Source organism: Rhodnius prolixus, unplaced genomic scaffold (assembly GCF_049639745.1).
Source record: "Rhodnius prolixus isolate KJV_2025 unplaced genomic scaffold, Rpr scaffold_7, whole genome shotgun sequence".
Classification (NCBI taxonomy): Eukaryota; Metazoa; Arthropoda; class Insecta; order Hemiptera; family Reduviidae; genus Rhodnius; species Rhodnius prolixus.
The window spans coordinates 7,461,649-7,480,144 of record NW_027411582.1 but is presented as its reverse complement, the minus strand read 5'-3'; the positions used below and the strand labels follow the sequence as shown (position 1 = coordinate 7,480,144).

Sequence of the window (18,496 nt, the reverse complement as noted above, 5' to 3'; positions counted from 1 at the left end):
ACTGTAATAGCGAACAAGATAACAAAGAAGACCTTGAAGCCGGCGAATGGTACTGTTAATTAGGATCATTATATCTATATCTGAACAACTAAAACAAACAACACTGAAAACTATATATATTTTTTAATGGTTACCTTAGCAACAAATCATCTACATAAATAGAAATTTTAATAGACGACCGCCAGTCCGTCTGTCAGACGACAGAATATTTTATTCGTATTTTTGTAAATAGGCAGTTCTACCAAATAAACATGACTGTAATAAGTTGTAAAAAAAACGCACGAAATAATGTCACAAATAACGCATAATTATCTTTTAATTTCTCTCACCTCTTAATTGATTTCAGTTCCGTTTCATTTTTTTGAAAATTTGCGAACACATTCTACCGGAAATGCAACCAAAGAAACTGATGAACAGCTGAAACTGGACACGAAACAAGTTTTAACTTGGCGAGCTTAACTTGGTTACTTGAATAGGTCAGCTAGGAAGACTTAATTATCGGATTGTTGCGTCAAATTTTTGACGTCATCATTGAATAAGAATAAATATTTATTATAATAGAAATATACATAGAATAAATATTAAAGAAGTATAAATGTATAATACATTTCAACCTTCTTAACTGAGTAACAGAGAGAAAAGTTAGGTGAGAAGGATTGGAATGCAGGGGAAAAAGGAGAGGAAAAACCTGCAGCTAGTGTAGAGAGAGTTAGAGTAGGATATGTTTTAGTCTTCCGTGTCCTGTATGTTGTAGAAGGATCTGTAGGAGGCTATGTCGTAGCAGAGTGGATTAGGATGGACAGTCTAGGATGGAAAGGAGTTTGAGCAGATGATTTTGGATCATAGGAGTGTACAGGGGGGATAATGGACGCAGTCTCCGTGGAGTGAGTCAATTCTAGTGTGCGTCGTGGAGAGTCTGTTACGAGTCTGAGAAATTTGTTCTGGGTTATCTGAAGTTTCTTGATGTTGCTACTACAAGTCAGAGGCTCCAGACGGAGCAGGCGTAGAGCAACAATCGGACTACTTTGTAAAGGAGTAGTTTGTTAGTCACAGTCATTTTGGAGTCACGTGAGAGAAGAGGAAATAATAGTCTTGTAGTCCAGTTCGCCTGAGTTTACTTTGTCCTGAACGTGCGTAGTGAAGGTCAGTTTGTTGTCTAAAGTTAGCCCTAAGTACTTCACGTGAGTTAAGATCACGGGATGAGAGTGTTGTTACATCTGATTTGTCAACAGTTAAAGGTGGGTCTGCGTTTGGTGAAGAGTATAGCGTTTGTCTTGTCGTGGTTAATTTTAATCTTTTCCATTTGCTGCAGAATTTTGTAAGTCTGTCTATTGCATTAAGGTGCCTATGGACATTAAGCCCGATCCTACGAAAAAGGGACATTTCGAGAAATGGCAAACTCACCATTTACAAGACCCTTATTAAACCAGTCCTATTATATGGCTCAGAAACATGGACGCTAACCTCAGCGGATGAAAGTACGCTGAACTGCTGGGAGAGAAAGGTATTGAGAAGGATATATGGCCCGGTGGTGGAGAATGGTACTTATAGATGTAGGAAAAACTCCTCTGAGGGAGCTTTTTAAGGAGGCGAACATTGTAAAGAGCATTAAGCTGGCAAGACTACGCTGGTTGGGGCACCTCCACAGAATGGACCAAGGTAGAGCACCTCGCATCGCCTATGAAGGGCATCCCGGAGGCAGGAGGCCTAGAGGGAGGCCAAGACTAAGATGGTTGAACAAGTTGGAGGAGGACCTCTCCAAGTTAAATGCGGGAGGATGAAAAAGGAAAGCGAGTGATAGAACGGCTTGGAGTGAATTGCTGAAGGAGGCCAAGGCCCTACAAGGGCTGTAGAACCATGGAGTAAGTGAGTAAGTAAGTCTATAGCAAGAGTAAGGCCACGTCTCCAAAATGACGTGTAAAAGACCACGTCATCAGCGTACAAGGCTAGGTTGACATGAGGAGGTATGGGTAGAGGATTTATGTAGGTGATAATCCTAGGATAGGACCTAGGATGGAACCTTGGGAAACGCCTGCTGCGATTGGATAGGGGTATGAGGAGGCAGAGTTCAGGTGGATCGTCATCATTGTGTAAAAGATACGTAAAAAAAAAGTAATGTTCTATAATTTTACAATGTAAAGTTAGTAAATAGTAAACAAAATATTTAGTAAAACACTGAATGTGAAAACAGTTTAATAAGGTTAAAATTACAAAATACGTAAGAACAAAGAAGTTCAGCGAGTTAATATAGGAGAGAGAACATTACTGCTAGAATTACAAACTTATTGTTCCTTGCAGTTGTTCGCACAAGAGAGCTCTCTTTCTCTCCTCTCTGACACGCACAGTTCTCTCAGAGCGGAAGAAATATGAGACTAAGAGCGCAAATTTAGAAATTGCGCCACATTCAATTTGTTTAAATCAGCTGGATGAGTTAATAAAAGGGTTTAAGAAAAAAGAAAAGAAATATATACATACTGACAGAGACTCACTTACACTTAGAGCAATTTAATCATGATTACGTCCAAACAACTACTAAGTAATATGTAGTAGGCCAAAAGTAGTAAAACTGTAGCTCGAAACTAGGTAGACGGAGCAGATGGTACAATTTAATTTCCCACTTCACAAACTAAGAAAATGCTCTAATGCATTTTACTTAAACAATTTCCTTTAGCTGAAATCTAAACAAAACTAACTACGTTTAACCAACTTACTGTTATTTCTTAGACAACTTTTAACTGACGACATAAACAACAGAAAAGCGAGTAAATTATAAACATTTACTAAGCTACACGTGAAAGTGAAAGTATATCAAGATATTATTTATTTCCTTTTTAATAATTGAGTTTTCACTAGAACTAAGAGAAAACAATTTTCCGTTTTCCAGTTCAAAGCTACAGATTTTTTATTAAATTAAAAAAAAATCAGCCAAAAGGAAAAAGGAAATCCATTCAATTTAATTAAATTCTCCAAGAAAATTCCCTTACGGGGAAAATTCCCCAAAATTCTGAAGCTATTTTATATAATTAAACTTTCTCCGTATTTGCTACTGGTGAGAAAGTCCATGGGATAAATAGATTTTTTCTGCAACCATGTAGGAATGTTCTCATTACTCAATTAAAATCAACTGTGTAATGCCCAACTTTACCTCACTAGAGGGGAAAATTCCCATTAGTGTCACTTTCCTCGCTAGTGAGTGGAAAAACTTTATTGTGCTTCCTTGATATAAGAAGTTTTGTTATTAACATAAATATTTTCTATAAAACTTTAATAAGCTTATTTAACGTAACTAAATAATTAAAAAACGAATATTAAAAAATAAAATAAAAATTGAAAGGAATATAGAAATAAAAATAATACTTTAATAAATAATTAGATATTTTTAATTATAACAGTTAAAAAGGTTATAGTGTTACCTTATAGAAATTTAAAATGGATTCTAGTGATTCCTGTTTAGTTTTTTTTTTTAGTTAATAACCCTAATGGTTGCAGAAAAAATATAATATTTAACTCGAGTGTAAAGTATTTTCCTCACACTCGGCAATTTGCACTTGCACTTGCCTCGCTTCGCTCGCTCGTGCGTGCAAACCCTGCCTCGTGTGAAAAAAAGTACTACTTTCCACACTTGTTAAATAAATAACTATTACAGTTGGCAACAACCAGAAACGTAGATAACCGTCGTGAAATTAATTATGCATAAAAATAGAAAACTGCCTATATTATGGGCACCTAATTGACAGACAAACAGACAATATGTACATCATCTCACGTTGGAAAAAATATATTATTCAGAGGAGATTTATGGATTGTAGAGAATTTTTAAATATCTACCAATGAAATTACATAATTTAAACTTTTTTTTAAACACATTTTTCTCACATTTCTAGGTATCGTAATCGTGAAGATTTTCGATTTTGAGTTTTTGTGGTTCGAAAAGTTGGGAAAACTAGAAAAATAGAATCAGTACAGAGTGTACTTCCGGTGGACCAATGCTGTTGAAAGAACTTATTGTTAGATCTCATTGAAGTACCAAAATTATTTATTTTTTTTAAATTAAATCATCAGCGGTAGATACACTATTAGTAACAATGACAATAACTGACCACTACGAACTTACTAATTGAGAGGAGAAGTTACCCCAGAGGTTAACACTCCCTAAGTCGTCTCTAGGATTAGCTACTCTCTTCAGAAGAGAGAAAATCGCGAGGCCATTGGCGTTTTAATCATCTGGAAGGATGATCTGAATGGTGATGAGATGATAAATGGCGGACAAGAGGGTTGGAATGAGAGTGCAAGTTCTGATGAAAACTTTTGTAGCGAGTTCAAGGCAAACTGACCTACAAACGGAATTTGCAAGTCTGTGTGGATAGTTAGATTTGAAAAGTAAAATGGAGCGTTAAAGATAGTGCGGAGAATGAAGTACCAAAATTAAACACAGAATTAGTACAGTCTGCGATATTCCATTTTTGAATGGCCTTGCATTTTACAAAAGAACTGACAGACAAAACAAACTTAAGTTGATAAAAATTCGAAACTCTAGTAAGAATATGAGATACCGGAAGACATTAAGAGTAACTACAAGAATAAAGCTATAAGTATTAGAAAGATTTCTGTGGCATTTGCTTCTTCCATTGATGGGATGATGACATTTACTGGAGACGAGGAAAAAGCAATGAGAAATCGCGTGCCAAGTCAGTTGGAAAACTGCAACACTAGTGTGATAATATGGACAAGTTTACATGGTGTATATACATATATATAGACGTCACACTTGGGCGCTGCCATATTATATACACACACACAAACACACTTACAGTGACGTCAAGAGGAAAACACAAGTCTGAGAAGGTGAAGAAAATACACGCGTCACACGTGCCTCCCCCCTCCAACAAGCCGTTCCCTCCCCAACACCACTATCTCTGTCAGTCACTCTCCAAATCCCCAATCCTTGATGAAATACCAGTCACCGTGTACATAACAAAGCCCCCTTTTGCTATTAACTACTACCTTGACAGGCTTGGAAGATATTGTCCCCTTTTACACTAAGACAACCAGAATGGATAATACATACCCGGCACAAATGTTAAAAGATCAAAGGGATTTCGATCTAAAAGCCCATAAGGGCAATAACTTGGCCTCTAGCAGATAGTTTAGAGAAATCTGGCGGGTATACTCATGTGATATCGGCGCCACGGTAGCAGAACGGTTATAGGCTAGACTCGTAATGTATTGTTGGTTTAGTGGGTTCGATTCCCTATCTCTAGATCTTGGATTTTATTTAATGGTTAATATGAGAAATTTGTAGAAAAGTATGTCAGGCGGTTGTAGGCTAGACCCGCAAAACTTAGATGTATTGCTGGTTTAGTGGGTTCGATTCCCTATCTCTAGATCTTGGATTTTATTTAATGGTTAATATGAGAAATTTGTAGAAAAGTATGTCAGGCGGTTGTAGGCTAGACCCGCAAAACTTAGATGTATTGTTGGTTTAGTGGGTTCGATTCCCCATCTCTAGATCTTGGATTTTATTTAATGGTTAATATGAGAAATTTGTAGAAAAGTATGTCAGGCGGTTGTAGGCTAGACCCGCAAAACTTAGATGTATTGTTGGTTTAGTGGGTTCGATTCCCCATCTCTAAGTCTTGGATTTTATTTAATGGTTAATATGAGAAATTTGTAGAAAAGTATGTTAGGCGGTTGTAGGCTAGACCCGCAAAACTTAGATGTATTGCTGGTTTAGTAGGTTTGATTCTCGCTGTAGGCGTTTCATTTCATTTAATGATTAATATGAGGAATTTACCAGTAAGGTGTTTGTTAGTCGCCTCCGTCCACGACACCTAATTTGGTAGTTGGACGTTAAGCCCCGTCTGAAAAACTAGGCAATTACTTTACACACCAATCTTTCGCTTAAAGTACTTATCACAATTCTAAGATATTTCTCCATGAATTCTGAATATAACTGAACCGATATTTTTCTCTTTAGAAAAAAGTAACTAGTCAAGTATCTAAGTTACTTAGCATTGTTTTTCAAATTGCCCCTTATTTAGAGGAACACAGTTTAGATTAATTCATGTAAACAGATTTTACAGTAATTTTACTCTAACAGGAGAACTAGGAGCAAATTAAACAATCATCATACTAGTAAACAGGAATGGACCAGCATATGAAATGAAAAAGGAAATATCCTTAAAACATAATACAAGTACTAACCCGACGGAGCTGTCGTAAGTATTATTAACCAAAAATAAGTTTAAAAAAACTTACTGGCTGCCATGTCATCACATCTAATATTAAAACGTAAGAAATACCTTGAGTAAGGCTCAATAAATTATTCAAAAACAGCTGTTACCATACAAGAATAGGATTAGAAAGTATAACAGCATTGTTACCTCACCTACACATGCGCACAAACTCAACATTTCTAATAAGACACTAATATACGTAAGAGATGTAAGTGTTATTAGCGAAATTACGCTAACTTTAACTACACCTACACTGAGTAGTTAAATAAATAACAAAAAAATAATATGTAATAAAAAAAAAATTGAGAAAAATGGATGAATTACAAAAATCATTTACTCGCTTTACGTAAAAGAATTTTGGAAATTTTTAGGGCGAAATTTTGTGGAATGAATCATAACTCGAGTAAAAAAAAAAAAAAACATCTGATGTGAATACAGACATGACTTCTGAAGAGTCTATTCGAGTAATATTTAATTCTTACCACCACTATATAGTTTGTAACCGGTACCATTTCACTGAAATATAACCTTACAGGAAAGCCCAAACAATTACAAAAAAAATCTTACTGAGGCTAATGGTGTAGTGCATTTAGGCAAGCATAATGTATAATAATATGACGAGTTAATCAAAGGAAACATTATAGTCTTTCTGAAAAAATATTTCGAGAAACTAAACAAAAAAAAATTATGTTTTTCATAATGGAAAAAGGGGTTAGTGGCCCCTCTCAATTTTATTTTATTTTTTGAAAAATTTGCAGCTTAGCCCTTAGGGTTAAAAAAAGAAGTTCGCGTAAGTGCTGGTTTTAAGTTGTAATAATTTACTGAGTACTATCATGCGTTCTTATGATCAATTTTAGCATATGTAGCATCCTAGACTTAAGAGATATGGAATCGAACCCACTAAACCAACAATACACCTTAGCTTTGCGGGTCTAGCCTATAACCGCCTAACATACTTTACTATAAATTTCTCTTATTAACCATTAAATAAAATTCAAGACTAAGAGATAGGGAATCGAACCCACTAAACCAACAATACATCTTAGCTTTGCGGGTCTAGCCTATAACCGCCTAACATACTTTACTATAAATTTCTCTTATTAACCATTAAATAAAATTCAAGACTAAGAGATAGGGAATCGAACCCACTAAACCAACAATACATCTTAGCTTTGCGGGTCTAGCCTATAACCGCCAAACATACTTTACAATAAATTTTTCATAACCATTAAATAAAATCCAAGACTTAAGAGATAGGGAATGGAACCCACCAAACCAACAATACACCTTAGCTTTGCGGGTCTAGCCTATAACCGCCTAACATACTTTACTATAAATTTCTCTTATTAACCATTAAATAAAATTCAAGACTTAGAGATAGGGAATCGAACCCACTAAACCAACAATACACCTTAGCTTTGCGGGTCTAGCCTATAACCGCCTAACATACTTTACTATAAATTTCTCTTATTAACCATTAAATAAAATTCAAGACTAAGAGATAGGGAATCGAACCCACTAAACCAACAATACATCTTAGCTTTGCGGGTCTAGCCTATAACCGCCAAACATACTTTACAATAAATTTTTCATAACCATTAAATAAAATCCAAGACTTAAGAGATAGGGAATGGAACCCACCAAACCAACAATACAACTTAGCATTGCGGGTCTAACCTATTATCGCCAAACATAATTTACTATAAATTCCTCATATTAACCATTAAATAAAATCCAAGACTTAAGAGATAGGGAATCGAACCCACTAAACCAACAATACACCTTAGCTTTGCGGGTCTAGCCTATAACCGCCTAACATACTTTACTATAAATTTCTCTTATTAACCATTAAATAAAATCCAAGACTTAGAGACAGGGAATCGAACCCACTAAACCAACAATACATCTTAGCTTTGCGGGTCTAGCCTATAACCGCCAAACATACTTTACAATAAATTTTTCATAACCATTAAATAAAATCCAAGACTTAAGAGATAGGGAATGGAACCCACCAAACCAACAATACAACTTAGCATTGCGGGTCTAACCTATTATCGCCAAACATAATTTACTATAAATTCCTCATATTAACCATTAAATAAAATCCAAGACTTAAGAGATAGGGAATCGAACCCACTAAACCAACAATACACCTTAGCTTTGCGGGTCTAGCCTATAACCGCCTAACATACTTTACTATAAATTTCTCTTATTAACCATTAAATAAAATCCAAGACTTAGAGACAGGGAATCGAACCCACTAAACCAACAATACATCTTAGCTTTGCGGGTCTAGCCTATAACCGCCAAACATACTTTACAATAAATTTTTCATAACCATTAAATAAAATCCAAGACTTAAGAGATAGGGAATGGAACCCACCAAACCAACAATACAACTTAGCATTGCGGGTCTAACCTATTATCGCCAAACATAATTTACTATAAATTCCTCATATTAACCATTAAATAAAATCCAAGACTTAAGAGATAGGGAATCGAACCCACTAAACCAACAATACACCTTAGCTTTGCGGGTCTAGCCTATAACCGCCTAACATACTTTACTATAAATTTCTCTTATTAACCATTAAATAAAATCCAAGACTTAGAGACAGGGAATCGAACCCACTAAACCAACAATACATCTTAGCTTTGCGGGTCTAGCCTATAACCGCCAAACATACTTTACAATAAATTTTTCATAACCATTAAATAAAATCCAAGACCTAAGAGATAGGGAATGGAACCCACCAAACCAACAATACAACTTAGCATTGCGGGTCTAACCTATTATCGCCAAACATAATTTACTATAAATTCCTCATATTAACCATTAAATAAAATCCAAGACTTAAGAGATAGGGAATCGAACCCACTAAACCAACAATACATCTTAGCTTTGCGGGTCTAGCCTATAACCGCTCAGCTACCGTGGCGCTGATATCTCATGAGTACACCCTCCAGATTTCTCTCAACTATCTTGGCTGGAGGCCACGTTATTGCCTTTATGGGCTTTTAAATCGAAATTCCTTTGATCTTTCAACATTTGTGCCGGGTATGCATTCTATGGAATACTTGACCGCTTTTCATAATTTCATCCATCACTAGGAGGGTGGGGTTAGATTAATTCAGTTTGTTGCATAGATTTTTGACTTCACATACGTATGTTTCCGTTACCGCACTGTACTTGCTGATTAAATGCTGGACGGAAACGGAAGTGAAGTCGAAATCTATACACCTGATTAATCAACCCCTCTAACAATGGATGAAGGTCCAAAAACTGTTGCAAGACTGAACACGCTTGATGCGCACAACACAATAAAAACCCAAGAGATAACAAAACTGGAAAATAAAACCGGAAAACATCACGGATTTTTTTACTAAACAGCGCAAAAGAAAAATTAAACGACAACAAATCGAGAATATCTCTGAAATAAATACGCTGAGAATTAAGTGGATACAAGGAAATATGTTATATATGTATATAGGTATAAAAACAGCGCCGTCTGAGTGGACAGACAGATGTATGTACAGTTAATAATAGTAGGCCTCAAGTGGCATCAATCCGACAATAGTAACTCTGTTTGGTAGGATACACTCGCCAGCCATTATCTGCCCATTGTCAACCTCTTTAACAATGAAGCGCCGACAGTAAATCTGCCAGCTACGACCTTTTATTCACACCACCATCTTGCAGTCCAACTGAATAACATCTTTTTTTTTTTTATTTTTTCTGCACTAGTAAGAAAAAATAGTATTATAATGGATGCAATTTTCGATTCTTAAAAGTGTGGGTGTCCGCCGTAACTAAAAAAAAAAGAAGAAAAATCAAATGGTGAACCAAATTTTAAATTCGAAGTTTGACTTCCCTTTAAGCGTATTTATAAATTAACTAATAAATAAATGAGACTTAACTTTAAAAAAAAAAAAAAAAAGAAAATATAAACTCACCTTGGTCTAGTGCAATAAACTTTTAGATAACAATGAGAGAAGTTCAATTAAAGGGAGATTGCATGTTAAGCTTAAAGTTCGATGAAGACTTAATTATGGGCGAAACAAGAAAATTTAAACAATTTATAAAGAAGAAACAATAAACTCTTCTTGCAACTATAAACTTTATTATGAATCCTAACTTAGGGAGGAAGAAAATAAATAAAATAAAAAATAAAATCGATCTTACTGCAGTTAAGATATTTTTTTTTGTATTACTTTTCGTTTAAAATAATTGGTTGTTTTTTGTAACGTAAAGTTTAAACTTTTTCATTAAAACACAACAATACGAGGGTCGTTTGAAAAGTCCGTGCAAAGTCAGAGAGATAGCACTACTGGCGCGTATCGAGTTTATGTTTAGTTAGTAGCATCTCTTGGAAGGACACACACCAAGTTTCAGCCAGATCGATCAATTTCTTTGGGTTTGGCATTCGTTTGAATCGAGGAAGTCGAGTGATTTTCAAAAAATGGACGAATAAGAATTTCGTGTGTTGATTAAACACTACTTTATGAAAGGCAAAACGCCTCAGGAGACTAAAGAGAAGCTTGATAAACATTATGGTGACTCTACACCTTCGATTAGAACAGTTTATAGGTGGTTTCAAAATTTTCGGAGTGGCCATAAGGGCACAAGTGACGCTGAGAACGTTCTAGACGCCCTGTTGAGGTTACTACTCCAGAAATCATTGATAAAATCCATGATATGGTGATGGATGACAGAAGAGTGAAGGTGCGTGAGATTGCTAGTGCTGTGGGCATCTCGAATGAACGGGTACATAATATTTTGCATCAACATTTCGGACATGACAAAGCTATCCGCAAGATGGGTGCCGCGATTGCTCACGCTTGACCAAAAACGAAATCGTGTGAAGTGTTGCAAGGACGGTTTGCAGCTGTTCCAGAAGAATCCGCAGGACTTTAAGCGTCGTTTCGTCACTGTGGATGAAACATGGATACATCACTACACTCTTGAGACCAAAGAACAATCTAAACAATTGGTTACCAAGGGGGAATCTGCGCCAAAAAAGGCGAAGACCGTTCCTTCGGCCGGAAAGATTATGGCAACTGTCTTTTGGGATTCGCAAGTAATAATCCTCATCGACTATCTGGAAAAGGGTAAAACTATTACAGGTGCATATTATTCATCGTTATTGGACCGTTTGAAAACCGAGCTGCAAGAAAAACGCCCACGATTGGCCCACAAAAAAGTCCTTTTCCATCACGACAACGCACCAGCTCACACCTCAGCAGTTGTGGTCGCAAAATTAATGGAAACAGGGTTCCAACTCGTTTCACATCCTCCCCTATTCTCCAGACTTGGCTCCCTCGGACTACTATTTGTTCCCCAATATGAAGAAATGGCTGGCGGGAAAAAGATTTTATTCAAACGAGGAGGTGATTGCAGAAACGAATGGCTATTTTTCAGACTTGGACAAATCCTATTATTCGGAAGGGATCAACAAACTAGAGCAGCGTTGGACGAAGTGTATAAGCCTAAAAGGAGACTATGTTGAAAAATAAAGAAGGTTTACCCCACAAAATTAAGTTGTTTTTATTTTTGCTCGCACTTTTCAAACGACCCTCTTAAATCTTGAGGAAAGAAAAAAAAAAAGGAAACTTTTTTTTATGCAGACCCCCCCAAAAGGAAAAATTTTCTCAAGAAAAATCAATTAAACAGTTGGTTGCACTTCCGGGGACAGTTAACTTCCTTCATGGTTCTTAACGTCAGTAATAAATTATTAATTCATTTAATTCTTATCAAAAGATAGGCTCTTGAAACAAATCAATGAAGATACCAATTTGAGGTAAATTTGAATCCCAAAAATTTGTATTTTTGCAATCAATCAATCAATCAAAAAAAACACAACATACAGAAAAATAAAACAAGCCAACGTTCTCTGCAGTTAGGCAAAAGTGAATTCTCTAATGACACACAGGTTATGCGGGTTTAGTATACACAGCTTAATAAACATTGCTTAAAATTGATTTACTTTAAAGGAAATCTACTTAAATTTAGATTTAATCTACAAAATGTTGTTCAATTTTTTTTTGTTTTGCGTTTATTGTGCTACAATCAGCGCGTCAGCGCTATAAGTAACAATGATACAATGGAGCAATAAATGATAAGAGTCACTCTCTTCACTGGAGAGGAGATCACGAGGCCACTGTCTTTTAAGGCGTCTTGTCGGGTTGTCAGGAAGAGTTCTAGAAAAAAGAGTTTTAGCTAGAGGATTTATATGAGATTGCAGATTGAAGTGGAGTTTTCTGTATCGTGTTTTCAGCGACTTGGGCGATAAAAGGAATGGTTAAGGGCAGTGTGTATAGTGCAGGTTGGGAGACATAAAATGGAGCGTGTACAATAGTTCGAAGTATTTCAAGATTGTAGAGATTGAATCCTTTGGAGATTGGAGCGTTTGGTTGAACCCCACAGCTCTATTCCATACGCCCAGATGGGTTTCAAAATAGAGGAATAAATCAGTCTTTTGTTGTCCAGAGAGAGTTTTGATCTATCGTCTAAAAGTCTTTTAAGTAGTCGATAGCGTCTGTTTAGTTCTGTTCTTTTAAGTCTAGTGTGGGGGTTCCAAGAAAGTCTTCGGTCTAAGTAAAGGCCAAGGTAGCGTCGCAACGTTCACTACTGGTAGAGGTGTTAGATTATAGAAGACTGGAGGAAGAGTAATGCGACGAAGAAAGAAGGTTTTGCGACTTAGTTTCATTAAGCTTTATAGCCCATTTCTTGAACCATTGCTCTAAAGAGGAGTTGTTCAATTTAAATTTAAAAAATGTCTTAGCAAGCGTGTTCTGTCTTGGAACAGTTTTCGGACCTTCATCCATCATTAGGGGAGGAGTAGATTAATCAGTTTGGTGTGTAGACTTCGATTTCACTTCCGTTTCCATCTAGCATTCAATCAGCAAGTACAGTGCGGTGACGGAAATTTCGAAAAGCGGTTAAGTATTCCATAGAAATGGATGCTACTTAGGATAAAATTGGTCATAAGAACGTATGATAGTACTCAGTAAATTATTACAACTTTAAACCAACATTTACGCGAATTTTCTTTTCTAACCTTAAGGGCTAAGCTGCAAATTTTTCAAAAAAAAAAAAAAAAAAAAATTGAGAGGGGCCACTAACCCCTCTTCCCATTATGAGAAATACAATTTTTTTTTGTTTTTTTTTAGTTTCTCGACATATTTTTTTGTTTCAGAAAGACTATATGTTTCCTTTGATTAACTCGTCATATTATCATACATTATGCTTGCCTAAATGCACACTACATCATTATTCCGATAATGATGGCCTTGTCGAGAAGAAATACTCTCGATAACTTGGTATGCTCCTCAAGAGACGTCTAAAGATAGGTGCAGTTGTACTCTACTTAGAGGTTGCAGCCTAAACCTAAACTTAAAGGTATTTCCCGCTTCTTTCTTTTTAAGATACTTTTAATAAAAACACATCCGCTTACAGATCAAATTCATAACTCGAAAACCAATCGATAAACTACATTCTCTAATTCTGAGAAAACTTGAAATTAGTTGAAAGAAAATATCAAATATACCCCCACCCACAAATACAATATAGGCAATCTATCGATTAACGCCACACTAAATAAATTCTGCGATTACATCATTAAATTAGTTACAAATTACATTAGATCAGGTAGTTCCTTATATTAGCTGTTGCTAAGCAACCAATATAAATATTACGAACCGCTAACTTCAGATAGTATAGAAGGATACAACGATTTATATTACAAATTATAACTTAATTTTCCAATGTCGCGAACATAAATTGAATTAATTAAATTTTATCGAAAAATAAAATTTATAATAAAAAAATAATGGGTTACTTAAATATGAACAATTGCACACTTTCTTTTACTTCTCTCAAAAAATTCTAACTCTTAAATTTAACCCAAAATTTGAATTTTTGCGTATTGCGAAACGTTATTGAAAGCTATACATTGCATTAAAAAAAAAAAAAAAAAAATGTAATTCGACCCCGACATCCTAAAATGAATTATTCTAGAAATGATAAATCTATCTATGTGTAGATAATTGTAATAAATGTAATGTAATATGAAGTTTACAGAAAATCCGAAGATCCATTTTCGAGATAATCAAAAAATAAGTTGGCAAGTCCGTTAACTAGAGCCGTACTTCCTGTAGAACTCCCTATCAGTACACAAGAGATAACACTGGACCCGTAACTTGCCAATAACCTTAGATGTTGACAAGACTTAAATTAAAATTAACTAATAATGATAATAATAACAATAATTAATATGGTCATCGCTATGGAAGAGGTTAGCTGATAGGATGGAGAGCTGGACCTTCAGGCGGAGATCACGAGAAGAAGTCTTCTCACTTCCTAGAGCCCCGTACAATTCACCGTCCAGTGATATGCCAGTAACAAGAGAATACCGCTTATTAATTAAAAACAACAATAACTGCTCACGTTGAGCAATCGATGTGCCAAAAATAAATGACAAATACAAATAATTTTCAAAAGAACAATCATAGAAGTGGATAGAGTCAAATTTGTACTGACTCCTCCCTTTGCTGGACGCTTAACGTTACAGTCAATTCCCTGAGAGTCTCTTTGAAGAATCAATATTCTTCGGAAAACTTTAAAATAAAAGTAGTACTACTTTAGATTCAAAATAAATTTTTTAAAAAAAAAATTCATCGAGCGCTATAAAAACTTAAAAAAAAGTAAATTTAAAGTCAGGCAGAAGCCATCAAATCAAAGTAACAGTGCCCCTAAACAACAGTTGAAGTACCATGTTTCAAATTTTGTCCTACGATTTTTGTAAATTATTTCTTATTTTGTAAGATATACTTTTCGCTGTCTTTTTTCTGTACACAGTCACGCACATGATAATTTTATAATATACTATACATGTGCAAAACACTATGAAGAAAACATAACTTACAATTTAAATCTCATATTTTATTAACTAACCGTTATATAACCCCAGACAGAACAAAATAACGAGATTCCTAGCCAATGTAAATAAGCAATAAAAAGATAAATTAAGATAAAAAATTTCTTGCAAAAATATTTAATCAAGTGATAAAATAATAATAATAAATTCAATGCGCCAAAAAAATAAAAAAAAATTAAATAAAAGCCCAAACCAACCAGCTGTTTTAGAATGGAATACGTATTTTATAGATCAGCTGTTAAAGGCTTGAATTAGTTACTAATAATATTTCTAAATAAATAGAAAATTAAATAATAATAATAATAATATTAATAAAAACAACTTCAATGAACCTTATCAGGTTGGATACCTTCCCTCTTTGTACGGGGGGATGGAAGCATTGCACATCATGCCCTTCCTAAACCTAACTCACACTATCCGGGGTCTCTGACGTCAGTAGGTATAAAATCAATGCTGTCGAGATACGTCTCTGTTTCGTCTCGTCTTCATTCAAAAAAAATAATAATAATACAATATTTTTGTTTTTTGTAATTGGGGCAAGTATAAAATTTTAAAAAATATATAAAAATCAATTCTAATAAAAAAAACATACGAATTGGCAAAAATTAAAGAATAATAATAATTTAAAGGAATGTCAATTTATAAAATAAATTAGGTAATTCCTTTTTTTTGAACTAATCAAAATAACATCTCATTTTAAGGAAACTACTGCAAGGTGTGTTTCATTAAAAAATAAAACAAAAATTGAGAATGTTCTTTTATAAAAACTAAAAAGTACTTTAAACTTGTTAATTATGCTTCAAAATCAAAAATAATAAGGCAAAAATCTTCCTCTATATTTTAAGACGCCTTTAAAAAAATTGATACGCAATATTGTTGGATTTACTTTTAATCAAACAGGGTTCGAGTTGCGTAATGCAGTTAAAAAAAAAAAAAAAAAAAACCTAAAGTACTACAAGGGAGTAAATTATTTAAGCCCTAAAAGGTATCAGAAAAGACTCCAGGGTTTTATATTGGAACATATAATTTATCTTCTCAAAAAAAAAAAACCTGAATATGTAAATAGTAATAACCAAAAAATAAATAAACTACAAGATTTAACTTAGTATATCTGTGAGTAAACAAATTTGTACATAGGCCTTGAACTCACACGACCTCAATTGTCCCCATTATCAACTACAGTTGATCCTACAACCCTTTCAATTGGTCAGTTCCGATTAAAAAAAATAAATATTTATTACAAAAAAAAAAAAACAACTTCAAAAGACTTCAATTTCATTGCATAGAATAAGAACAGCTTTTAATTTTAAATCTTGTTGATAGTGCCACAGAAAACACAAAAGTATTTCTAGTAAATTAATTGAATTCAAATCGTTTATAAGAAACTTGTAATGAGAGTCTTAAAAAAGAATAGACAAACTAAGACCAATGGTACAAATAAAACTTGATAAAGACACTTGGGAATGATAAGTCTAAGAAAAAAGAAAGAAGTACATAACCTACCTTAATCTTTTAAAAAGAGTGTAAAATAAAAACACTTTGCAAATCTCTCAGCTGATTGTCTCTTTGTTTTTAGACCCCTCCAAAAAAGAAAAGTAAAGATTTTAATTATTTTTTCCGAAAGAAATTGGTTTACAAAAGATTCCGTAAAAACTAGGAAAAAAGAACAATCTAGTTTTTTTTTTTTTTTCTTGTTAATGATATGAATAACCCAGACGAACCAACAATGAAGGCGAAATTGCAGAAAAGTTGTTTAACATAACCTTCCCAGTTACTCAACTTTCCAGGACTGAGACGGTGTTTCACCAATTGACCGTCAGAGCAGGTTTGTTGTGCCTTTTTTTTATTATTATTTATTGCACAGATGGTGGCGCTCTCAATAGCAAACACATATTCTCCTGCGTAATATTTCTTAATAAAGTTGATATAATAATAATAATAGTATTGCGAATGAATCTGCCATATTATAATTAATTAGCGTAAAATATGTATTTTTATCATTTATAATAATTGCTTATACGCCTAAAATTTATTACAATTCATCTCGTTAAAACATTCAGTATCTTTTTCTCGAAACATCCGATTGAAAAAAATATTTTATTATTACTAAGATTAGGTGCACGCTACCGCCCATCTGTTCTCAGATGCCAGCCCCCCCAAAAAAATTACCTAAAATAATTATTAAAATAAAAGTTCATCTACAAATTTTATAATCTATATACGAGGTGGGCGTTTTCCAAAAAAATATCTCGGAAAAGTCCATCCATTAAAAGTAATCCTTCCGAATGTGGAATTTTGATCGCTATGTTACTGCCAGGTACTTCGGTGGGATCAAGTCGAAAATATAAAGTTTCAGTTTCGTGTGCTTTTTTTCCCCTTTAAAATAATATTTTATAAGGGCACACACAAAACAGGCACTCCTCGACAAAGTTCCTTCAATAAAAACTTACAATTTCCGGAGAAACTGGAAGCTTTAGCATGATCGCATTGTTATTAATGAATACAATAGAATTGAACTAACCACCATCTTGCAATGCGCCTCTTCAAATTCAGAGCTCAGCATTCTAAGTTATATCCATCGCCTCCATAAACCTAAAAATATATATACATACTTTTTTTTTCTTATACTCAAGCAGTTAGCACACCAATTTAAATGAAAATTGAACAACAGAATGTTAAACTGTAAAGTCGTATTTCCTTGTTAAAAAGATTTTCATCAAATTTGGCATTCTAGCGTGCTTTTGTAAAATTATACGTGTGTTGAAACAACATTACATTAAAGTGGCATTTTAGAAAGTTCCATATTGTTTTGGTTTCTTTAAAATTCCCTAAGATATCAATTTTTCTAAGACTAAAATATTAAAAGGATAAATAACGTTGACAATTATCTTGTGACTCGTTCCTTATGAAGTTATGAAGAAGGCAGCATGGCTGAGATGGTGTTCCTCATGTTGTACCTTATCAATTACCTGATCTAAAATATCTATATTGGTAAAATTATCAAACAATCGCTATTGTTCCTCTTCTGCAACATGAGACGAACTCGGTCTTCCGTTTGTTGATTGATTATATTGTTAGTTCACCTTCCATGATAATCCTGCAAAATATGTTCACCGAAGTGGTTTCTTGCAGCTTTTTTTTAAAAAATCTTTTGATTTCCTTTATACCACCAGCATCTAAGGAATGTTGCCAACTGGGAGCATACCTTATAAAAATAAAACATATTTTGCAGGCGACCACTTGCAAAGAACTTACACCCTAACCCACTCTCTCATGGGAGTCATGTTAACATCTTTTAGGAACGAATTATTACAGTTTGAAACA

At 34.3% G+C, this 18,496-nt stretch overlaps 1 protein-coding gene across 2 annotated transcripts in view; it reads right to left on the bottom strand.

Annotated features, from left to right (window-relative positions):
• RhoBTB (Rho-related BTB domain containing) overlaps positions 1-16,942 on the bottom strand; it is an 89,793-nt gene extending 72,851 nt beyond the window's left edge. For both annotated transcript variants that reach the window (XM_074113751.1, XM_074113756.1), the window contains exon 1: positions 16,676-16,942. The gene's annotated coding sequence lies outside the window, so the exon portion shown is untranslated. The remainder of the gene's footprint in view (positions 1-16,675) is intronic.
• Between the last annotated feature and the right edge of the window lie 1,554 nt (positions 16,943-18,496).